Source organism: Callithrix jacchus, chromosome 7 (assembly GCF_049354715.1).
Source record: "Callithrix jacchus isolate 240 chromosome 7, calJac240_pri, whole genome shotgun sequence".
Lineage (NCBI taxonomy): Eukaryota > Metazoa > Chordata > Mammalia > Primates > Cebidae > Callithrix > Callithrix jacchus.
The window spans coordinates 98,700,351-98,725,548 of record NC_133508.1 but is presented as its reverse complement, the minus strand read 5'-3'; the positions used below and the strand labels follow the sequence as shown (position 1 = coordinate 98,725,548).

Genomic DNA, 25,198 nt, shown 5'->3' with positions numbered 1-25,198 from the left:
GGAGATTGGGAAGGGATAACATTAGGAAAAATACCTAATGTAGGTGACGGGAGGATGGATGCAGCAAACCACCATGGCATGTGTACACCTATGTAACAATCCTGCATGATCTGCACATGTACCCCAGAACTTAAAGTATAAAAAAAAAATTAAAAAACAAAAAAGAGTGTCTTAACAATTTGAAAAGGATAAAAAAGTAAAATAAAACAAAACATTCCTATGCTTCGTGGTCATTATGGGAATATGTATATAACTTTTCTTTAGAAGTGACATTTTGGGTTGGGTTATAAGTGTTTCCTTCTAGTGATCACAGTAAAGGGCAAAACAACTGGGCGATTGCCATTTTAAATTCCAAAAAATAATCAGTAGCACTGGCATTTTTCTGAGAAGACAGCTGTAGGGCTGGGACAATTTGCATATATTTACCCTTAATTCAATCTTACCTTTGCATTTGCTTTCCCAAGTTTGCTCTGGTTTTATTCATCATTTGTAGTAGGCCTTCCTGTTAAACCTGTTGATGAAAATGCAAAATGCTAAATCTGCATTTCTCCTGTGGAAAAATTTTGTGTTTCATGAAAAGTTGTTTTGGTAAAAAGCAAGAGCCTTAGTTTGTCCTTGACAATAATTCATCAGTCATGAGTGCTGCAGTGTATAACCGTGAAACAGAAAGAGCCTCAGAGAAGGTGAATGTGCAAGCCCACACAAAGGAAAAGTTCACATACTGCGTGCTTTAGCATTGAAATCACAACGCCGCCAGGAGTAGATTAGAGTCGTTCTTGTTTTGTGCAGTACTATTAGGTTTACTTTCAAAATTGCAATTAGCTTAAAAGTTGTGATTTCTAAACTGGCCCACTTGCCTTCCTTGTTTTCCTCTATCAGGTGGACGCTAGTATCATAATCCTTCCGTAATTTTTAAATAGAACTTCCAACAAGACGTGCTCCCTGAAAGCCGTAAACTTCAGAAAATAGAATGTGACTGTAGGCACTTATGCTAATCTCCCTTTTGGCAAATCAGCTTTTTTTTTTTGTATTGGATCTTGCCTGATTGAATAGCATGGGAACTGCCAGAATAAATGCTATTATCTCTGTACAGTAATTAAGAAAATAGTCCTTGTCACTCTAATACGGACCAAGCTCTGCTTGCCTGTAATAAAGTTAAACGATAAAGAATCTGGAATGTAGAGAAAAATAAAGGGAAGTCAGTTATGAGCATGTGGTTCCTCCAGATGAATAGTAGAGATGGAATGATGCATTTTGCAGTGACTGAAGAAGTTAAATAACTAAAAAGTATGAACTTCTAACATTTAATGAAACGATTATTTCAGGAAATGAAATTCTTCAGTTTCTATCTTTGGGAAGTGTTGATGGTTCCTTCGTGAACCTCAATGTATTATTTTGAAATGTAGCTTTGCCAAATACAGGTCAAGCCCTACTAGCGTAAATATCAGTTTTGCGACAGTTCTGTCAGTCATCACAATAAACATCTCACTATAATAAAAATGGTTCTAATTACATAGTTTTGAATTGATTCTGACAGAAGAAAAATTTCCTTATGGATTTAGTGCATTCTTCTTCCATCTCATTCTCCTTCCATCTCTCTGTGTCTATTTATATATCTCGGCTACCATATATCTAATTGTTTCAAATATGGCAAAGAGGAGGCTACAGGTACTGGCAAGTTTTGGAATAAACCTCACCTCAGAGCCATGAAATACAAGAAAATCACTATGTTTTCTTTGGTAGAAATTGAGGTGGAGGAGTGATATTGAGCAAAAGAAGGAAACAGCCCTATATTAACCCTCTTCTTGAAAATTGTTGTGTTCTGTACTTTGGAAGATCTGGCTCAGGGGTCAGCAAATTTTTTCTGTAAAGATCCAGATAGTAAATATTTTTAGCTTGGCAGGCCGTATGATCTCTGTCACAACGACTCGATTCTGCTGTTGTAGTGCAAAAGTACCCTAGACAACATGTAAACAGATGAGTGAGGCTGTGTTCCAATAAAACTTTATTTATGGGCACTGAAATTTGAATTTCAGATGACTTTCATGGGTTGTAAAGTATTATTCTTCTTTTGATTTTTTCCAACCTTTTAAAAATGTAAAAACCATTCATAGCTCAAGGGTAGAACAAAAACAGGTGGCAGGCCCACAGGCTGTAGTTGGCTGACTCCTGACCTGGTTGATCATAATCTTTTTTTTTTCTCACTTAACAAGTGTCTGTTGATCACCTGCATAGACCAAAATATTTTTAAAGCACTATGATAAATATTAAAATATGTAAGAGATTCATCATTTGTCACGTATCTATTGAACTTTCCTATGTCCCAGGCACAGTGCTAAGTGGTAGCAAATAAATATTAAAATGTATGAGATTCAGCAAACATTTAGCACATGTCTGTTGAGCTCTCCTATGTCTCAGGAACAGTGCTAAATGCTAGCAAATAAAACAGTAAGCAACAGAGACACTGCATCTGTTCTCATCATGAAGTATGAGAAGTATGTCATCAGCAGGGAGGTTACAAGGATTGTGGTAGCACCTGGCAGATACAACCTGACTTTAAGTAGCTTTTGGGTTTTTTTTAAATAGTATTTTGTACTTGATCTTCCTATGTTTATTTCTTTATTTATTTTTGAGCTAGAATCTCTTGCTCTGTCACCCAGGCTGGAGTGCAATGGCATGATGACAGCTCACTGCAGCCTCGACCTCCTAGGCTCAAGCAATCCTCCTGCCTCAGCTTCCTGAGTAGCCAGGATGACAGGGGTGTGCCACCACACCTGGTTAATTTTTACAGTTTATGTAGAGATGGGGATGGGGGGGAGTCTCACTATGTTGCCTAGGCTGGACTTGAACTCCTCATCTTAAGCATTCCTCTTGCCTCAGCCTCCTAAGTGCTGGGATTACAGGTGTGAGCTGTCATGCCCGATCAATCTTTCTATCCTTCATTCTTCCCTCAAACATCATTGTCTGATTTTTCTTAAGGTAGAGTATGGTAATAATACCTTTACTCTAGGTAAATCCATACCTAGAACAGATTTATTTATTTATTTATTTTTGAGACAGCGTTTCACTCTGTCACTGAGGCTGGAATGCAGTGGTGTGATCTCAGCTCACTGCAACCTCTACCTCCTGGGCTTAAGTGATTCTCCTATCTCAGCCTTGAGAGTAGCTGGGACCGCACATGCATGCCACCATGCCCCATTAATTTTTGTACTTTTGGTAGAGATGGGATTTCACCATGTTGCTAAGGCTGGTCTCGAACACCTGAGCTCAAGTGATCCACCTCCTTTGGCCTCCCAAAGTGCTGGGATTATAGGCATGAGCCACTGGGCCTGGCACTCTAGAGCAAATTTCTATGTTACCAAGGAAACCAGGTGGCTGTCTGGTCTCCCTAGGGCATGGCATCACAGAGAGGGCTAAATTGAGTCTCTGCATTGGAAGAGTAAGCACTCAGCAGCAGTGGTGTCCAGACCCGACAAGGTGAGGGGAGAAATCTTTCTATGTTATTGAACCCATGAATAACAGCCGTCTCTGCTGCTATAGACACTTTATTTGTGAACACAGTGAGCAAGCTTTGGATTAGTGGGAAAGGTGCTGACTGATACAGATCAGATCATTCTTTTCCTACTGTTGCTGAGACCTCCTCTGCAGTGGGTGCCTTTTGATGAACATCCACACAGGATACAAATATTCTTACACTCTGGGGCCGTTCTGTGAGATCCATTATTGCTATGCTCTCCCATTGATTCTTGTTACCACCCTCCAACCTTGTTTCTCCAAAGTCTAACCATCTAGCGAAACCATCGGCACTAGCCAGATATTGCTGTAGCTCTGTACCTCAGCTGTTTCCTTCCAGGCAAAGGGGACTGTCATATATACCACTCGAGGTTCTGCTACTAAAAGAATGATAGTACCTTTTATTACTCTCCTTCAGAGTCACCCTTAAGTAGAGCATCACGCTCCTGTGGTCCGCTTTTAGCTGGTGCATAGTCCTGCAGATTTTTTTTTTTGCTTCCTTGAGTTACTTTTTATAAGCAATTCCCCACAAAGCTTTCAGAGAGAGCTAAAGAAGAGGTGGCAGTCCCACTGGAGTCGGTGTGCTGGGAGTGTGACCCACAGCTCACCACTGCCTTTACCACCTCCTTTAGTACAATCTCACGTTCCATACTTCCACTTAACTTTGGAGTACTGCTATGCATGCCTAATTTGATGGCTTGACATGTTACACAACAACAGTGAATAACAGGAGGCTCAGATCACGTGGTCTCTTGGTGTCCCACGGCCAAGCAGTGAGTCTCTACCAGCGAAAAGATAGATGTTTCTTAAAAAGAGACTATGTGTTTGTGGAAGAGTGGCTGAGTTTCTGATCTCTTTGATCATAATTTTTTTTTGGCTTTGCTCTAACCCCCAGGTGCCTGTGTTCTGATTATTCTCTCAGAGCTATCTGTCCAGTGTCCTCATCTGTCATATACACTTTGAGTGCCATGCTGCTGCTAGATAGCTTGCATCCCGGACCAGCTGGAGAGTTGTTACATGCTTGGGTACCTAATCAAAGCTGGCAGCCTTAGGTGTTATTTGGTAAATGGGCCCAGCAGCTTATCCAACTGTGGTATGAGTTGCTCCGAAATCCTAAGATGCCGTCTGAGCATCTCTGTACTTAGGTGGCAGAGCTTTGGATTTTCATATGGTTTCCCTCATGCCCTTTTATGTTCATGCATTTCATCAAGGCGTCTAGGATTACAGCTGCTTTTTACTTACAGTGTTTTAAGGGTACGATACCATCAATGTACTGAACTGCCATGATGTCTCATGCGATTGGGAGGCGATCAATGGCCTATTGGCTAAATTATTACACAGCCAGAGTTGCTGTGGTCTTCAGGTAAATAGTGCAGGTGAACTGCCTTCCTGCCAGATGAAAGCAAACTCTTCTGGTATTTTCTGTTTATTGGGATAGAGAACAAAGCATTTATCAGATCAATAATTGCTTTCCAACTGCCAAGGCTGTGTTGATTTATTCTAGTGAAGAGAACGTATTTGAAAAAGTAATTGCAGTTGATATGCTCCACATAACTAAACTTAAGAGAATCCATTGTTATTCTCAAAAACTCCAGCCAGGCACAGTGGCTTGCACCTGTAGTCACAGTTACTCGGGAGGTTTTAGCAGGAGGATTGTTTGACCCAGGAGTTTTGAGGCTGCAGTGAGTTATCATTGCACCACTGCACTCCAGTGTTGGTGACAGAGTGAGACCCTGTCTTTAAAAAACAAAAGAAAGCAAAACAAACCCTTTCGTTTTTAGCAGTGGCCATAGTGGTGAATTAAATGGGACTATGACAAAAATAATGACTCCAGCATCTTTCAAATCTTATTTATCTATTTATTTGAGAGGGAGTCTCACTCTGTCACCAGTCTGGAGTGCAGTGGTGCAATCTCGGTTCACTGCAACCTACGCCTCCTGGGTTCAAGTGATTCTCCTGCCTCAGCCTCCCAAGTAGCTGAGACTACAGTTGTGCACCACAATGCCCAACTAATTATTGTATTTTAGAAGAGACAGGGTTTTACGATGATCTTGATCTCGCCTTGCCTTTCAAAGTGCTAGGATTACAGGCATGAGCCATCACGCCCCGGTTCAAATCTTATTTTTAATAGTTTATTGAATTACTTTAAGGTGAACGTTCTTGTAACCAACAAATCAAGAAATTCAAGTTTACCAGCCACCCCAGAAGCCCCTAAGTGCCATGACCCAATTATAGCACTTGCTTTCCCTTCAAAAGTAGCAATGATCTTAAATTCTATGAAGTGATCACTTCCTTGCATTTGTAAAGCTTTTATCATCTAAATGTGCATCATTAAATATTATAGTTGAATTATGCCCATTTTAAAGTTTATATGTTTCAGTCACTTTTAACCTAAGGCTCCTCTTTGTGCCTCCTTTTTTTCTTACAATTTATGCCAGCCCATTTGAACTGTTTCCCAAAGTTTTACAGTTTTAAATTGCACATGCATGGAGCAATTCAATGTGTTTCTCTATCCTCTGATTTTCTGTGGCTTGGCAGCTGGACCCAGAGGCTTGACTGGACTCAAATTCAATTCCTTTGGCAATACTGTAGGTGATGGTCTTTCATCAGAAGACATATCATATCTATCTAATTTTCACTCTTTTTATGATTTTAGCAGCTAGTGATGCTCAAGGCCTAGACTGATTTAATTATTGGAGGCTTTAAAATTGTGACTTTATCATTTTGTTTTCATATGAGCTGAAATAATTTTATAAAAAGATCCTTCTCTTTATGTACCATGTGGTTTAGCCAGTTCATGTGGGATAGGCAAAGGCTTCTTTCTTTTAATTCTGAAGAAAGTGAGTTGGATTCCTTTTTATCCTCACAAGGTGAATAATTCACTGCTTTTCCTGTTAATATTATTATAAACTCATGGATTGAAACATATTTGATGAATTTTAATCTGTTGCAGTATTTACTGAAGCTGAAATCATCCCATCTTTGGTGAATAGGAGCCTCTTCAAGTTGCCTCCTGAATCTTTCTGACGTGATCCCAGTGGTCTTTGACAGAGGCTTTGCTGTCTGGCTTATCAACACGTTCAAGGCACATCTCGTAAGCCATTTCTCCAAAAACCTATGGTTTCCTTAAATGGGAAATGGTATTTCAAAACTACAGTCTACCCAAGGGAAGCTCATTATTACTGGGCTGATCATGGTTTCTAGTTGGGACTGATATTTCCGATTTATATGCAGGCTATAGGGTTTGTTTTACCTAAACCTCTTCTATACTACACCTGTATCTCCTTTCTTCCACATCGAGAAGCCTGTTTCTCAAGGACATGATAGTAGAATATCCTATAATTATCTATTTGCTTTGTCACATATATTAGTCTCAGAATAGCAATACTAGGACTACCATCATGAATTATGATTACTGAAGGCATAACTTAAAAATATTTTTATTTTTGCCTGTGTTAGTTCTATCTCCGTCATTTTGATGGTTTTTATATATCTAACTTGCATGATTATGTAGATATATAATGTAATCTCTCTCCTTCAGCCTTTATTTAGTCTTAGTTATGCAATTAAATATACATCCAGTACCCACCATTAGTTCTTATGTCAAGGACTCTCCAGTCATTTTGGTGGTCTGAAGCTTGTAAGCTAGTACAGTGCCATCCCATAGAATTTTATGTGATGATGGAAATGCTCCATATCTATACTGTCCAATGTGGTAGCCACTAGCCACATGTGGCTCTTAAGCATTGAAATATAGCTAGTTTGACCAAAGAATTGAATCTTTAATTTTACTTCATTTAGTTCATTCAAATTAAAATAGAAATAGCCGTATGTGGCTAGTAGCTACCATGCTGGTCAGCTCAGAGGTAGTAGTTTCTTAGGAAGGGCTCATGGGAACAATATTCCTTGAGTTCTTGCATGTTGGTAACAGTTTGCCTGCTCCTTTGATATTTATAGGTCTGTTTTGCTGTATATAAAATCCTTGGCTCACGTTTTCTTTCTTTTAGGATCTTAAGTACGTTACTCCATTTTCTTCTGGCATAAAAAATTGCTGTTGAAAAATCTGATGATAATATAATTTTTTTTCCCTTGGAGTCATGTGCACTATTTGCCTAGATGCCTGAAAGATTTTTTTTTCTTTCTTCTTACAGCTCAGTCATTTTACTAGAATATGACTTAATGCTTCAGTAGACATCACATCAACCAGAGATGATAATTTTATTAATTGTCAATGCCACTGCCGGCCATGGATTACTGAGGATTCCACTTTTTATTAATGAAGAGTTGAGCATTTTTTCCAGTCCATGGACATGACCAAAACTCAATCTCCAGATCAAATCTTTGAGATCCTAGGGTCTATGTCCTGGGACCACTCCTGGTACCATTTTCTGTATCAGTCAGTGTCCAGTCAGGAGACAAAAACCACGTCAATAATTACAACAGAGAGTATTTATTTATTTATTTATTTGAGATGGAGTCTTGCTCTGTCGTCCAGGCTGGGGTGCAGTGGCGCAATCTCAGCTCACCACAAACTCCGCCTCCCGGTTTCAAACGATTCTCCTGCCTCAGCCTCCTGAGTAGCTGGGATTACAGGCACCTGCCACTACTCCTGGCTCATTTTTATAGTTTTAGCAGAGATGGGGTTTCACCATGTTGGCCAGGATCGTCTCGAATCCCTGACCTCAAGTGATCTGCTCATCTCGGCCTCCCAAAGTGTTGGGATTACAGGAGTGAGCCACAGCAAAAAAAAAAAAAAAGCTGAGAATTTATTATAAAAGAGATAATGATATAAATGGCATAACTGTTTTACTAGGCACATTGTGCTTTTTCAGTATGTAATTTCAAATATTGTTATTTTTTATTTCAGGAAAGACTTTTGTATCTGATCTGCTCTGCTGCTTTGGGTTTCTTCAGGTACTCCTGTTATCCATATGTTGAATTTTATCTGCCCGTCATCAACATTAGTCACTTTCTCTTGACATTAATTTTTTTATTGTAAAATTTGTCATTCCTTCTACCTTCCAATTTTAAGGCATTACTTGTCATGCTTATTTGCTTTTGTTTTTCCCCTATGCTAATCTTGACTTAAAAAAAAGTGTTTTCCTTTTATTGATAATTTTTCCTTGAGGTCTGTTATGTCATTTATGAGTTTTTCTAATTCTGATTTATTATATACTAGTCATATTTATTTGCTTTTATTTTCCCCTATGGTAATCTTTACTTTAAAAAAAAGTTTTTTCCTTTTATTGGTAGTTTTTCCTTGAGGTCTGTTATGTTGTTTCTGAGTTCTAATTCTGATTTGTTTTTTTTTTTTTTTTCAGCTCATTTTCTTTTTGAGACAGAGTCTCGCTCTGTCACCAAGGCTGGAGTGCAGTGGCATGATCTTGGCTCACTGCAACCTCTGCGTCCTGGGTTCAAGCAATTCTCCTGCCTCAGCCTCCTGAGTTGATCTGTTTTTGAGCATGTGCTCTCATTGTCTATAGGGATATTATTCTCTTGCTTCTTTTCCTCTCCTTCTCCTTCTTTTCTTAGTTTTCTTCACCTTTTAATTGAAACTTTGTATAATATTTGATCTTGATACTTTTTTTGTTTGTTAACCATTTTAATGTAAATTTGGTTTTGGTTTTATTGAACTTTTAAAAGGAGGCTTGCTTGAGATCAGATTTTGTTCACTTTGCAGAGCTCTCTCTCTCTTTTTTTTCTTTTTTCATTTGTTTCCTGAGATTTCCTGGCTCTTTTCCCCTCCTGTCCTTCAATCTGGACCTTCTTTTTCATTTAACTCTGTTGCTCCTACCCTGCCTTTGTCCTATTCCACTCCCAGAAGTTTATCCTGCGTGGTTCTGTTCTGAAAGGAAGCCCTGTTGGGTCTGTTTGAAGAGTTCAGAGGGATTTGACTGCTCCAGTGCCTTGAAGGCCTTACTCCTGGCCCCTTACATTCACCCACTATTGAAATGTATACCGCTCTTCCTAAACTGGCCCGCTGCACTTGGAGTCAGTATCTGTTGCCTTATTGGGGAATTCTCAGTTCATCAGTTGCATCGTTGTAGCTTTCCTCTGATTTCTCCAACACAGGCGCTGATAACATGTAAATCTTGTTGTTACTATTGGCGTTTTTTTCCCCCACTCATTTGTGTTTTGGGGTTTATGGGGATACCTCATCACTTAGCTTTGCTGTAAATATTGGTTGTGTCTGGTTTGACATCAATTTTTCTGTATGTTTTTATGGAAGAATTCAGTGAGATCTAAAACTATGCTGTCACTGCTGCCCCTATCTTCATTTTTCAAGTTTTTGACAGTGGTATTCACACATAATCCGTCAGGGATGTGATATCGTTTTTGATTCCCTGTTTGGTTCACTTCACTTGTCTCTTCCTTCCATGATAAGGAACACAACGTGGAGATTCTGCCACTTGCCAAAATGGTATTCCAACTCTGTGTTCTGGAATCGGAAAATAACCACAGAATGGGTTCATGAACTCCCTTGGCCAAGATGGAGTCTGGCCAAAACTGCATGTATCGCTTGACTCTCCTAAGTTCTTTCTCTTACTAATGGATCACAGTTGCCTTTGGTGTCCCTAAGGGTAACACTAAGAAACAGTGTTCAGTAACGCCTCCCAAGTCTAGATATTTCCCTTTCCCCAGTGCACAATTACCCTGACAAATGTCTTTAGTTTTCTTAAGGAGACAAGAAGTTTACAATTCATACTTGGGACAGTGCCATAGGATCCTTCCTCATGGGTATCTGGCTTCTTCATTCAATGGAATCAAACAGTAAATTGGATCAGTTTCTGGAAACTGGGTAAGGAAATCTGAATTTCCATTGAGAGAACTCAAATCATTCCACCACGTTTAGGACTTTTTTTTTTCCTTGACTTTGTGTCTGTCTATCTCTTTCAATCCTAGGAAGACCGTAATACATAGCCTCGTTCTTGAGGGTCAAAACATTCTGATGACCACTGTATTCCTGCCACTTACATGGGAGGCAGTTACCACTTCCATTTGTCCTCTGCCACTCCAGAATCCTATCATCACAACTGCACTCAGAGAGCCTGTTTCTATAGCAGTATCTCCTACATAAGACAGCTTTACCGGCAGGTGCGGTGACTCACACTGGTAATCCCAACACTTTGGGAAGCCAAAGTGGGAGGATTGCTTGAGCCCAGCAGTTTAAGACCAGCCTGGGCAACATGGTGAGACCCCATCTCTACAAAGATAAAAAAAATTAGTTGGGCGTGGTGGAGCCTATATTCCCAGCTACTTGTGAGGCTGAGGTGGAAGGATTACTTGAGCCTGGGAGATTGAGGCTGCAATGAAACATGATCACCCCACTGCACCCCAGCCTGGATGACACAACAAGACCCCATCTCAAAAAAAAAAAGACAATCACTGTAATGTTTTAAAGGATATTGGTGCTTGAACCACAGATGTACTTCTCTGTGTCTTAGTGAAGGGAACGTTCTTTGGTCTCTTTTGGTCAGCACAGATGGTGACTGAACAGGTCATGCATAGTATTTCCATTTTAACATTACTAACTCCCCAAGTCTTTGAATTTTTTTGCCTCTACATTATATCATGGATTTTTTTTTTCTTTTTCAAATGGAGTCTTACTCTGTCATGCATGCTGGAGTACAGTGGCATGATCTTGGTTCACTGCAACCTCTGCCTCCTGGGTTCAAGTGATTCTTGTGCCTCAGCTTCCTGAGTAGCTTGGGACTACAGGCATGCACCACCACACCTGGCTAATTTTTGTATTTTTAGTAGAGATGAGGTTTCACCATATTGGTCAGCCTGGTCTCGAACTCCTGACCTCATGATTCTCCTGACTTGGCCTCCCAAAGTGCTGGGATTACAGGTGTGATCCACTGTGCCTGGCCCTATATCAAGGAATTTTTGATAGCACTTAGGGTAGGCCTCTTTTGAAACTAGATTTCAGTCGATCAACTGAACAGATTCATCCTCTTGAATTAGTTCACTCGATTCAAAATCTAGCAAATGCAGCCATCATGATAATAATCCCTTCTGTTTGATGTAGCCTTTTCCCTATGTGGCTCCATTATGACACATATTCCCTAGTCTTCTAGAGATATGAATAAGCAGAAAATTGCAAATATTTAAATAGGTAAACATTTTGTCTCTCTTAGGCATGATGGAATTTGGCTTTCTTTAATAGGTCAAAAGACCATGAAAATTATTGTGGTGGAACATGAGGATATTTGGCATCCTTTTGAAGAAGTCACTGCAGGGTCTCCACACAAAGCAGAGCAGGCATGATTGGGTGGAGAAGAAGGGTTGCTTCTGCTGGTGAGCAAGCCACAGTGCCTACTGGGGGCTCCAAGAACTCATATTCATCTGAAATCACAAACATTCTGATTTCAATTTTCAAAGTTCCACTCTTTCTTAACCAAAGTCTAATTTGCACATAGAGGACCCGGTGAGGCTGTGAATTCAATTTAATTTGTGATTTAAAACTTGCACGATCAGCCTTGGCATCTCATTTTTGGACATCATCCCATTCGCTTTAAGAGATTAGAGATTGTTTGATGGCAGTTACAGAAACTCTCCAATCTTCTAATTTTGCCTTGAGCTTAGAATTTAAAGAAATTTAAAGGCCTGAGCCTTTCTTTAAGCTCTTTGGGGCTCGCTCAGAAGAATCTAGCCTGTCCCATCATCCTTGGTTGCCCCATTCTTACCATACTGATCCAGCAAAAGGCATGCTTCAATAGGCACTTAATGTAAGCCCACCAGCCGTGTGATAGTTTAAGGAACTCTTTGCAACTGTACCTTGGGCTGCCAGTTTCCCATTTTTCAGTGGGAATTGAATCAGCCCTGTCTTCAAACCCAACCAAATCAGATAACCATTCCCAAATCCTTGTTGGTGAGTCTGCTGTCTATAACTACTTCCAGTCTCAAGAACTGTTATTAGTCAGGGCTCAATATAGGAGATGGAAAACAAGGCAGGCGTTAGAAGCATTAGAGGATTTTACATAATTAGAGAATTTTATATAAGAAATGAGGGCCAGGCACGCTGGCTCATGCCTATAATCCCAGCACTTTGGGAGGCCGAGGCAGGCAGATCATGAGGTCAGGAGTTTAAGACCAGCCTGGCCAACCCCATCTTTACTGAAAATACAAACATTGTCTAGGCATGGTAGCACATACCGATAATACCAGCTACTCGGGACGGTGAGGCAGGAGGATTGCTTGAACCCAGGAGGTGGAGGTTGCAGTGAGCTGAAATCGTGTCACGGCTCTCCAGCCTGGGTAACAGACCAAGACTCTGTCTTGGAAAAAAACATAAGGTGACTTAAAAATGGTTGGAAATGCTAGAGTAGCATGAATCAGGAGACCACCACTGGAACTATTCAGCTCAGTGCTCATCATCATAGATTCTATTCAGAGATCAGGTATTTGGGGCTTAGGAAGCCACTTCCTTTGTCACATTGAAATGTTTTTGACATCCATAAACGTGTTAACCAGGTTCTGAGTCTGGTCATCACCGCCCCATAGCTGCTCTTGATGCTCATGTATTCATGAGCCTGCTTGTTAGCAGAAATAGCAATAGGATAATAGCCTGTGAAAGATTAATGAAAATGTGGCTATAAAAACAGTAAAAGAAAACAAAGAGGCCGGGCGCGGTGGCTCAAGCCTGTAATCTCAGCACTTTGGGAGGCCGAGGCGGGTGGGTCACGAGGTGAAGAGATCGAGACCATCCTGGTCAAAATGATGAAACCCTGTCTCTACTAAAAATACAAAAAATTAGCTGGGCATGGTGGCGCGTGCCTGTAATGCCAGCAACTTGGGAGGCTGAGGCAGGAGAATTGCCTGAACCCAGGAGGCGGAGGTTGCGGTGAGCCGAGATCGCGCCATTGCACTCCAGCCTGGGTAACAAGAGCGAAACTCCATCTCAAAAAAAAAAAAAAAAAGAAAAGAAAACAAAGAAAGAAGTTTATACACGAAGAAGAGAGATGAGATGGTAACTAGTGGGAGAATACAGAAGAAAGGGACAGTTTTTATTTGGATGTAAGAGATTTAAGCATTGTTACGGGCTGAGGGGAAGATAAAGGAGAGGGTGGTTGAGGATATAGGATAGTAGAGTAGGGGCGTTTGATGAAACAAGCTCTGGAGAAAGAAGGGAGGCAGGAATCAGGGTTATAGGAATCACGGTTGACCCCAAACAGGAAAGCAAACGGAGCAGCCTTATTCTGAGGAAAGCCAGGCATCTTCCGGGACCTTGAACATGCAAAGATTTGACCCATGCAATGACCCTACTGGATGTGAGAAATAAAGGTACATAATCATAGGTGAACACATGTGTGCTTCAGTCATACCAGAGCGGTTTGTGTAAAAGAGACAACTGGATGTGGATATAGTTTTTATTTTTTTTCAAATGAAGAACTTATTTGGGGGCATCTCATCTTTCAAATTACTTTAAACAGGTTGCTGTCAGATGTTTACTTAGGACAAATATAATCTAACATGTAGTGTGTGAAATATGAACGCTATTCCACAACTACTTGGAATCAGAGTTGTGCACTCTTGTAGATATGTGAAACTGACCAACAATGGATCAGTGGGTTATCAGGACTCAACATGGCTCTGCTCAAACCTCGTTTGTACACAGGATCCTCCATTTCCACTAGCCATCAGATCTCCTTTACTTAACTCTAGCCATCATTGACATGGCTCTTTGTATGACCCTGAGAAGTCAGTTATCTTTGGTTGGGGAAAATAATACACTAAGGTAAAACATTGTAAAAATGTCTATTCTTAGAAGTGAATATGATAAGAACAAAACTTTTGGGCTAAGCTATGCAAAAAGACCAAAAGCAGGTAACTAGGTCAGAATGCAACCTGCCTTTATCGCCCAGGCTGGAGTGCAGTGGTGTCCCAATTCACTGCAACCTCTGCCTTCCAGGTTCAAGTGATTCTTGCGCCTCAGCCACCCAAGTAGCTGGGATTATAGGTATGCACCACCACATCTGGCTAATTCTTTGTATTATTAGTAGAGATGAGGTTTCACCATGTTGGCCAGGTTGGTCTTGAACTCCTGGCCTCAAGTTATCCACCCAGCTTAGCCTCCCAAAGTGCTGAGTTTATAGGCATGAGCCACCACACCTGGCTTCAACCTGTCTTTCCTTTCCTTTTTTTTTTTTAACCTGCCTTTCCTTAGCAGTCCTTTGCCAGGACTGCTAAGCTCATAGCACATAAGCAGGGGCTTTTGTGTGTCAGGGAACCTGGAAAGCACAGATCAGTTCTCTTACTCATATTGATGTGGTCAGTGTGGGAAGGTATGTGGTGAGCAGAGGGGTGAAGTCTCAGCTAACTGCTTGAGCTGAGTAGAAATGTGGAAGGTGCTTTCTAAGGAAAAGGAAGATAATTTTCAATTCCTTTCTTTTTCTTTGGTCAGTCTCAGTATCAAGGGAGTCACTTGGCTGGGCCCTAAACTGTCCCATATAATCTCATCCTCACTCCCCTACATATCCACCATCCTAGATAAACTTACAGTTCAAGTAAAAGTGGGTTGTGCAGATGTGATGCAAACATACCCTCAAGAACGTTCCCTGAGTGCTCTTTTCAACCAGACAGCTGGCCCAAGCCCTTACTATATAGATAGTTTGAAGCTGTTGCAGCTTTTGATCATATTATATGTTCTAATGCTTTATTTTGAAGGCAAGGTTGAAAACGCTTTCCTATAATGTGTTAAAAATTTGTCTGTGGGTCTCCTTCCTCCCTGTTACATCCTCCAGGGGCTCAATGCCTTTCACTGCCTCTATTTGCCAAGACCTCCAATTCTCTTACCCACTCCACATCTAGAGCTCTTCCCCCATCTTTTGAGATCAATCTTACCTGTGTCCCTTTTTCTCAGGGCTCTGCGAGGTGACTGGTTATCTAATTTAATTAACTAATGCACAATAAAGTCCCACTGGCTTCATGCATCACCCTTTGAGGATAACATTTACATTTTAAATGAAGCTTCTTAGACCGTCAAGCTGGACAAGTAGCTTATAGATCATCAGGACAAATGCACTGATTTTGTAGAAAAGGCTATTAAGGCTCTGAGGCCTCACAGGACTTGCTGGGGGTTTTGGGGCTGGTAAGGGGCAGAGTCAGAACTGGAATTGGTTTGGAGTTTAGTGTACCTTGCCCCATTATACATAAGCTCTCATAACAGGATTAGTTAATAGAAGAATCTGCAAATGTTAAAGAGAAAAAAGTGTTTTGAATTGTGTATTTGATATTTAACATACGTTTACATACAAAGTTGTCATCACTCCTAACCTACAATTCCATTTTTTTTTTTTTTTTTTTTTTGAGACAGAGTCTCACTCTGTTGCCCAGGCTGGAGTTCAGTGGTGCGATCTTGGCTCACTACAACCTCTGCCTCCCAGATTCCAAGTGATTCTCCAGCCTCAGCCTCCTGAGTAGCTGGGATTACAGGCATGTGCCACCATGCCTGGCTAATTTTTGTATTTTTAATACAGTCAGGGTTTCACCATATTGGCCAGGCTGGTCTCAAACCCCTGACCTCAAGTGATCCACCCCCTTCGGCCTCCCAAAGTGCTGGAATTACAGGCATGAGACACTGTGCCTCGCTAAAATTCCCGTTCTCACCAGTATCTCTGTGATATGTTTAGCACAGTGTACTGCAACTGTTTTTACTTGTGTGCCTCCCCACCTGGACAATGAGCTCCCAAGGACAGGGACTGGACTCTGTTTGTCATTGCACCCAGCTCCCAGGTCAAGATAGGGCAGAGTGGGCATTCAATATACATCACTGAAAGAATGGGTGAATGCATACATGATCAGTAGGCACCGCTGTGTTGTGCTTCTGAGCAAAGTTGTTCTAGTGGCGAGGCATCTTTCCCAACATTCTCCAAACCACACCAGATACTCACTGTCTTTCTCTACTTCCTCCGAAGGCTGGTTTCTAATTTTATATTTTTGTGTCATTGACAGCATACATTGGTGTTACCTCTCTAGTTTCTTTTACTTCGTAAGACTTCTTTTTCTCATATGGTTAGCATTTCCCTTTTGCAAGATTAGGAAGTGACATACTTTAAGAATACGAGATTAATCTGTTCTGATTTTTTTTTTTTTTATTCTCAGCTGGGATAAAAAAAGAGCCTTTTGAAGAGCCTTCAAATCAACAGTAATTTCAAATTTTCACAACATAAAGAGGCAGAGCGCAAAGTGAATTTGACACTTTGAAAAATGCTGCAAGCCTCCCAGTAGACGGATGAACGTGTTTCCACTTCATGAAAGCTTGTTTCATAAGTATTCCATAAATATCGATGTCAGGGTTGTTAAGTAATTAATATTAACCTATTGAGAAAGCGTTTCTTTTCTACGTGGTTGATTTCCAGTGGGGAGACTAATTAAATATTAAAGACCATGTGAAATGATTTCTATAATTACAGTTTCTAGCTGTATTTACAAATGATGTGCATACTGAAATAATCGTATGATTCTAATACATTTTTATTCCTATATAGCATATATAGATTTTTTCAGTCTAGATTTCCTCTGCTCAAGCCTGACTATAGTTATTTATTACCCTTCACAATTGCGCTTATAAACTTTTCCCTCTTTCCACTATGTTTTGAAAGGTTACCATTCCACATTCCACACCAGCCTCTCTGGTGGTTATTTCTTTTCTTTTCTTTTTTTAATGTTTTGTTTGTTTTAATCACAAAAGACCTCCATATGTATGGTAAATTAAAGTCCTTAAGACAATGGGAGATGGAGCAACATAGCTTAAAATAAAACTTTAAAGTAGATTCTTTTTCTTTTTTTTTTTGAGACAGAGTCTTGCTCTGTCACCAGGCTGGAGTGCAGTGGTGGGTTCTCGGCTCAGTGCAATCTCCGCCTCCCAGGTTCAAGCATTTCTCCTGCTTCAGCCTCCTAAGTAGCTGCGACTACAGGTGCATGCCACCACACCTAACTAATTTTTGTATTTATAGTAGAGACGGGGTTTCACCATGTTGGCCAGGATGGTCTCGATCTCTTGACTTCGTGATCTGCCCACCTCACCTCCCAAAATGCTGGGATTACAGACGTGAGCCACTGCGCCCAGCCAAGAGTAGATTCTAAGTGTTCTCATCACAAATCAACGATAAGCCTGTGAGGTAAGGCACATGCTAATCAGCTTGATGTAGCCATTCCACAGTGCATCTACATTTCTAATGTTTTATGCCATCAATATATATGACTTTTAGCTGTCATTTTATGTATGTGTGTATGTATGCATGTTTATTTTTTGAGATAGGCTCAACAGGCTCGCTCTGTTCCAAGGCTGCTGTGCAGTGGCACAATGATGGCTTATTGTGCAGCCTTGGCCTCCTGGACTCAAGTGATCCTCTCATCTCATCCTTCCCAAGTAGCTGGGACCACAGGTGTGTGCCAACACACCTGGCTAATTAAAATATATATATTTGTAGAGACAGTGTCTCATTATGTCGCCCAGGCTTGTCTCAAACTCTTGGGCTCAAGTGATCCTTCTGCCTCGGCCTTTGAAATAGTTGAGATTACAGGTGTGAACCACTGTTGCCCACCCAGTAGGCTTGTTCTTATAAATTCTTTGTCTAGCCCCTGCATCTGCCTGCTGGTGGTTTCCTTTCCCTCCTTCTCCCCCGTCTACTCAGTCTCTCATCTACTCCCTTCCCAGGAACAAAAAGGCTTTCTCGGATTCTTCGCAGTGTTTACAGAAAGCAATCAAATCCTCTCCACCTTATTCCAAATCCCTGCAATCTCTGACTTTTCTTTGTAAATGTGAGAACTCTGTGAAAACTTCAAAATCACTGTATGACCCACTGCTTTCTCTGAGACTCCTCCTTCTCACTCCCTGCTGGGAACGGGTCATACCTGGTTTTGGCTTGTTCATGACCCTTCATTTTCAAACAGAAACCATCATATACTCTTAGATTTTACTAACCCCTCAAAAGCACACGAACAAGCCAGTTCTAATTTTTGCTTTCATTTTTCTTGACACAGTTATTTTTTGCTATAAAAATACACCACATTTTTGTCAATGTTAGGTTATTGACTTTAAGAAATAACTGAAAGAAAAAATTTCAGATGCATCCTTGCTGACCTTGCTGAATATTTGTGTAAGTTAAGTGGATTCAAGCAGAATTGTTTCTCATGTAGAGAACCTTGTTTTTAGAACATAAAATGCTATGACTTTCACATGTGTGTTAAAAGAAGATTTGATTTGCTGTGTTTAAAAAGAGAATAACTTTGAATAGAACATTTACCTTATATGGAGAAAAACATTTTGAAATTGAACAAAATTTGCTCATTAAAAAAAAAAAAAAGCCCACCTTTTATTTTCCAAAAAAAAAAGGGAAGAGATGAACTTACTAATGGTTTGGAAGCTCTGCCTTCTTCCATTTGAGGCAGAGTCCTTGGTAGCTAGACACTTGAGAATGTACCCGACTGGTACCTGTAAGAAGGAAGATCATCACTTACACTCTCACCCACAGTCACAGGCTCAAGTACACTTAAGTCAAGGCTACTTTTTCAAAGACTAATATTAGATGGAGAGCTCCTAAATCTTTTGTTCAGTGAATTGGATCAGGCATGATGGCTTTTCTGATGAGAGCTTTCCTAACTTTTGGTTCATTTAGCACTTTAAAGCAGGAAAATAAGAATACAAACTGGATTATTTCCAAGTGTTTACAGATTAATAGACGTTTCGGCCACTTGCTAACTACATAAGTATAGTAACCACATGTAGACACAGATGGTGTGGCCTCTCTACATCAAATTGCAAGAAGTGGGTGCACTGTTGATGAACAGCAGATGCTAGGCAGTTTTGGGGGCAGAAGAAATTCACTTTACACAGAGGTCATTCCCAGACCTTTTGCTAAGCTGTTCATTCATCCATGTAACATATTTTTATTGAGTCCTATGTACCAGTCACTGTAATTCAGAGAGGATACAAATTCCAAAGATGTATTTGTCAGGATTCTTGGTTGCAAGTATCACAATGTAACTCAAACGCCTAAGCACAAAGGAGAATTTTTTGGCTTATAAACTGGAAAATGCAGAACATTCTTGCTTCTCATATGCAAAAAAAAATTTATTTAGGCTCTATTTCCATATTCTCACTGTACGTTCTCTAGGGTTAACTTAATCTGTGGACATGGTCTTTCATGAGAGTAGAAAGATGGCTGCTGATGATCAAGGACCACTGTCATTTTTCGATTCCAAAGTAAAAGAAGAATCTTCTGTTTCTGAATCCACTTATTAATGTCACAAAAATACTCTTCAATTTGCCTGTGCTTAGAAGAGACATTGTTATTAAGAAGATATGGCACCATGATTGGCCAGGCCTGGGTCACATGCCCAAGGCTGTTGCAAATAGGTAGACAGGGAAGTGTGATTAATTGTCTCAGCTGAACCACATGGGATAAAGGAGCAGCACTTTCCCAGTGGAAAAGAATGGTCCTGGACAGACCTGTATAACAATAAAAGACTTTGTCCCTTCCTCAGGACTCTCTGTATGGTGAGTGAGATGGACATTTAAACAGCTACAGCACTTAAATGAATGCTAAGGCAGGTGAGGACTATACGAACACAGAGTGGGGACTTAGAACTCAGATTTGGGGGATCAGTGGTTGTTTCCTGGATGTGGACCCCTTGGTTGAATCTTGATAGGCAAACAAACAGAGGTTATCAAATGAATGGGGGACTGCATTAGAAACAGCACAACTAAAAGCAAGGCGATGTCAGAGGGTCAGGGCTATTAGAGGAACTCGAAATAGTTTGAAATGGCTGGAATGCAGCATGTTCCCAGGATATGTCAGGGAAAGAGGCTGTAGAAGCAATCAGGCAGGACCAGACTATGAAGGGTCTAAGTGACTTAGATCTGAAATATTTAAAGCAGGCAAGTTATTTGATCAAGCATGTGTGTGTGTGTGTTTTGTTTTGTTTTGTCTTTTGAGACACAGTCTCACTCTGTGGCCCAGGCTGGAGTGAAGTGGCACAATCTCGGCTCACTGCAATCTCAGCAACCCCTGTTCAAGAGATTCTCCTGCCTCGACCTCTGGAGCAGCTGGGATTACAGGCACCTGTCACCACACCCAGATAATTTGTGTCGAGATGGGGTTTTACCATGTTGGCCGGGTTGGTCTTGAACTCCTGACCTCGAGTAATCCACCCACCTCGGCTTCCCAAAGTGCTGGAATTACAGGCATGAGTCACTATGCCCGGCCCAAGTGTGTGTTGATGGCAGCATAGATTGGGAGGGAAATGGACTGGAGGAAGGGACCTGTCACGGTAATTGGAGTGAAAAACAATGAAGAACTAACTTTATTTATTTAGAGACAGAATCTCGCTCTGTTACCCTGGCTTGAGTGCAGTGACGCAGTTGGCTCACTGCAACCTCCGTCTCCTGGGTACAAGCAATCCTCCTGCTTCAATCTCCCGAGGAGCTGAGACAACAGGCAAATACAAATTATTTTTAAAATACAAATAATTTTTGTATTTCTAGTAGAGACAGGGTTTCGATATGTTGGCCAGGCCGGTCCTGACTTCAAGTGATCTGCCCACCTTGGCCTCCCAAAGGCAGAGATTATAGGCGTGAGCCACCACTCCCTGCCCGAAGACCTAAATTTAAATAATGCAACTCAGGAGATATGATTGGCAGAATTTGGTGAGTGATTGGATGCTGTTGGTGAGAGAAAGAGAAGAGTCTCACATGATTATTATTTTCAGTAGGTGCTATAATTCACCAGCATAAACAATCAGAAGTTTTTGGCAAAAAATCATGAAATTTGGGTTTGGGCAGCATCTTAATGATGCAAATCTGATGTGCTCCCAGAAGCTAGATGACCTCATTAGAGATATTGCAGAAGATGTTCCTGTCTGCAATAGAGAGGGGGACAAGATGACTTCTCATGATCCCTTTTTGCCTCACTCTGGTAAAAAGTACACCTTTTTTTTTTTTTTGAGACAAGTTCTGGCTCTGTGCAGTGGTGTGATCTCTGCTCACTGCAACCTCCACCTCCCAGGCTCATGCCATCCTCCCACCTCAGCCTCCCAAGTCGCTGGGACTTCAGGCACTCACGACCAAGTCCTGCTAATTTTTTTTTTTTTATTATTATTTATAGAGATGAAGCTGGTCTTGAACTTGTGACCTCAAGTGATCTGCCTGCCTCAGCCTCCCAAAGTGCTGGGATTACAGGTCAGAGTGACCACACCCAGCTAACAGTCCATCTCTTTTAACCACATTTCCCTTCCTGCTGTCTGAAGCGCCTGTGATTTTGTTATGTCTGACACAGCTTTGGTACAGATTGCTCCTATCTCTATGGACCTTGTCCAGAAAGGTGGGAATTTCAATACTTACATTTTATTGGCTTAATCTTCAGAATTTAGAGATAGCTCCCCGGTAATATCAAAGATGGAGTGGTGCTTAGTCATTTCCTCCAAAGAGTAGGAACAAGGATGGGATCAAAGTCTACCTTTTTTTTTTTTCAATAGGCAGTTGCTACATTCCTAGTTTCTCTTTCTTTCTTCCTTTCTTTTTCTTTTCTTTTTTCATTTTTTTTTTTTTTTTTGAGACTGAGTCTCTCTATGTCATCCAGGCTGGAGTGCAATGGCGTGATCTCGGCTCACTGTAACCTCCACCTCCTGGGTTCAAACAATTTCCTGCCTCAGCCTCTTGAGTTGCTGGGATTACAGGCATGCACCACCACACCCTGCTAATTTTTGTATTTTTAGCAGAGACGGGGGTTTCACTATGTTGGTCAGGCTGATCTCAAACTCCTGACCTCGTAATCTACCTACCTTGGCCTCCCAAAGTACTGGAATGCCATGAACAATCTGGCTGAATCTCTCTTTCTAGCCCCATTTTTTCCTACGTCCTAATGTAGACACTCAACTCTGCTCATAGGGATCTGACCTTCAAAATGGCAGACTGCCATACAGTGCCTGGCATATATGAGCACTTAGAGTTGTTGAATTTTTAAGAGAAAAATTAGAGAAAATCAAGTGCCCTTCTTTCCTCTTTTTGAAAGGATAGGGTTTGTTTGTTCTTTTTCCCTTTCTGGTTAAATAAGGTTTTCATGGTAAAAATTAAAATACACCCAAAAATATAAAGAGTAAAATAAAAATTACTGATAATTTTATTAATTTGGGTTAACCATTGATAACATTTAGGTGTTTGTCTTCTGAGTTCTGTTAAACATTTATCCTGAACTTTTCCCTACATCCTTTTTTTTTTTCTTTTGAGACAGGTTCTCTGTCACCCAGGCTGGAGTGCAGTAGCGCTATCTCAGCTCACTGCAACTCTACCTCCCAGGCTCAAGTGATTCTCCCACTTCAGCCTCTTGAGTAGCTGGGACCACAGGCATGTGCCACCATGCTCAGCTAATTTTTGTATTTTTTGTAGAGATGGAGTTTTGCCATGTTGCTCAGGCTGGTCTTGATCTCCTGGGCTCAAGCAATCTGCCCATCTCAGCCTCCCAAAGTGCTGGGATTATAGGTGTGAGCCATTGTCCCTGCTTCATATCATTGAGTGCTCAACATAACGTACTTTTTAATTGTCTGTGTAAATATCTTACTTAAGATTCTCTTTTTTAAATTTTAATTTCAATTTTTCGTAAAGATAGGATCTTGCTCTGTTCCCAGGCTGGTCTCAGACTCCTGACCTTGAGCCATTCAGGCTTGATTTAAAACAGCCGTTGATTCATATAACCAACCTGATTTTTAGATTAAGTTTATCACTTATACTCTTAAAAATTGTATAAAATGATTATTGTTTTCATATTTGGACATATATTAAAAACTCCTGTGGGGTTTTGCTTTGTAACATTATTAAACATCTAAATCAGTTGGGGAATTATTTATATTTCACGATATTTGACCTTCCAATAGACTATATCTCTCCTCTTATTCCAGTGCTGTTTTCGGTCCTTTATATTTTCAAAGCTTTTTTCAGCTATAAGTAGATTTTACATGTTTCTTGTTAAGTTTATTCCTAGATATTTATAATTTCTATTAATATTGAGAATGGGATACTTTTCTATGGTATTTTCTAATTAGCTGCCTTTGCTACATAAGAAAGTGATTGATTTTTAAACTTTCACTTATGTTTAAAATTTCCTTCCCATGTTGTTAAGGAGGGAAAAAAGGAGATGTTTCAACTCTTTTCCAAACATGGCTTGCAATGTATTTTCCTCTAAATTTAGTTCATATGGTCTGGCTGACCTAGAAAGCCCTTTGAATGCTTTTCTACCTAGGAAAATCATAAGAAAAAGGAAGAGACTATGGAGAGCCTGCTCAAACCCCAGGTTCTAGAATCACAAAGAGCACCGGCCAGATGTGCTCAAGACCATTGCCAATGCTGTGTTCTCTCTGCTGTCAGGCTCTGTGGCTTCTCTGCAGATGGCAATACCAGCCACCAAAGAGGAAATGAAATGCCCGGTCATAGTTCACACCTGCTGGGCTTCCTGGGGGGAAAAACACCCATGCTCATTGGCTCTGGGGTCACAGAGCACCAGCCTCTTTGTTTATGCCCCTCTAGTCATCTCTGTACTCTGATATAGTTGTGGTGTTTATTTATGGCTTTAGTCCTTTTTGGCTGCTCTAAAAAAATGCCATAAACTGGGTGACTTATAAACAATAGAAATTTATTTCTCACAGTTTTGGTGGCTCAGAAATTCAAGATCAAGGGGCGGGCAGATTTGGTATCTGGTGAGGGCCTGTTTTCTGGTTCAGATGGCGTTTTCTCACTGTGTCCTCACATGGCAGAAGGGGTCAGGGATCTCTCTGGAGTTTCTTTCATAAGGATCCTAATCATATTCATGAGGGCTCTGTGCCACCTATGAACCAGAAAACAGGCCCTCACCAGACACCAGATTAGACCCCATGATCTAGTTACCTCCCAAAGGCCCTACCTTCTACTACCATCACCTTGGGGGTTAGGATTTCAAAACATAGATTTTGAAGAGACACAGGCATTCAGACCATAGCATTCACCTCTTATCTTTCAGCTCCCAAACCATTGTGCTATGCTGTGCTCTGCCAAGACCAGCTAAGTCGTGGAGACCCCAACCCAGGCAGCACTGAAGGAATTAAAAGAAACAGACACAAAGATAGAGTGCACAAGTGGGGGTCAGAGTCTACTCTGGGCTTTCAGCTAGGAAATGCTGTTAGTCCCTTGACGCCCCATTCTGTTTCCTGCTTTGCTTTCTATCTTTGTGTCTGTTTCTTAATTCCTTCAGCACCGCCTGGATTGGGGTCTTCATGGCTTAGCTGGTCTTGGCACTGCTCTGTGATGGTGGGGTCAGGGTCTGCAAAATACATTTCCCAGAAACTCTTGCTCATTGGCTCTCTATTATCCAATGGGAGATTGGCTAATGGAAAGAGGGAAATTAGACAATGAAAAGAGGAGGGACTTTTTCTTTTTCTAGCATTGGTGTCTCTAAGGCAAAAACAGCAGCAAATTGCTGCTATGGCTTCAGGCCCAGCTTCAGTTGGCACTCCCCAAACCAGTTGCACCATTCCCTCTTTGGAGAACCTGCACCAGCCAGCCACACCCTTTCCTGAGGTCTGAGCACCAGCCTGTAGGTGGGGGCCCTCATTTTACCTAGGCTTTAGACCTTTTCTCCTTTGTTTCCCTAACGTTTGACTAATAGCTGTTTCCTGTAGTTACTAATATTTGGGTTGTCCCTGCTTGCCT

At 41.0% G+C, this 25,198-nt stretch overlaps 1 long non-coding RNA gene across 1 annotated transcript in view; it reads left to right on the top strand.

Annotated features, from left to right (window-relative positions):
- The first annotated feature begins 8,727 nt into the window (after positions 1–8,727).
- The window catches only part of LOC118142957 (uncharacterized), a 40,471-nt gene continuing 24,000 nt past the window's right edge, over positions 8,728–25,198 (top strand). Inside the window, exon 1 of the long non-coding RNA XR_004726959.3 lies at positions 8,728–17,639. This is a non-coding gene — a long non-coding RNA (uncharacterized LOC118142957). The remainder of the gene's footprint in view (positions 17,640–25,198) is intronic.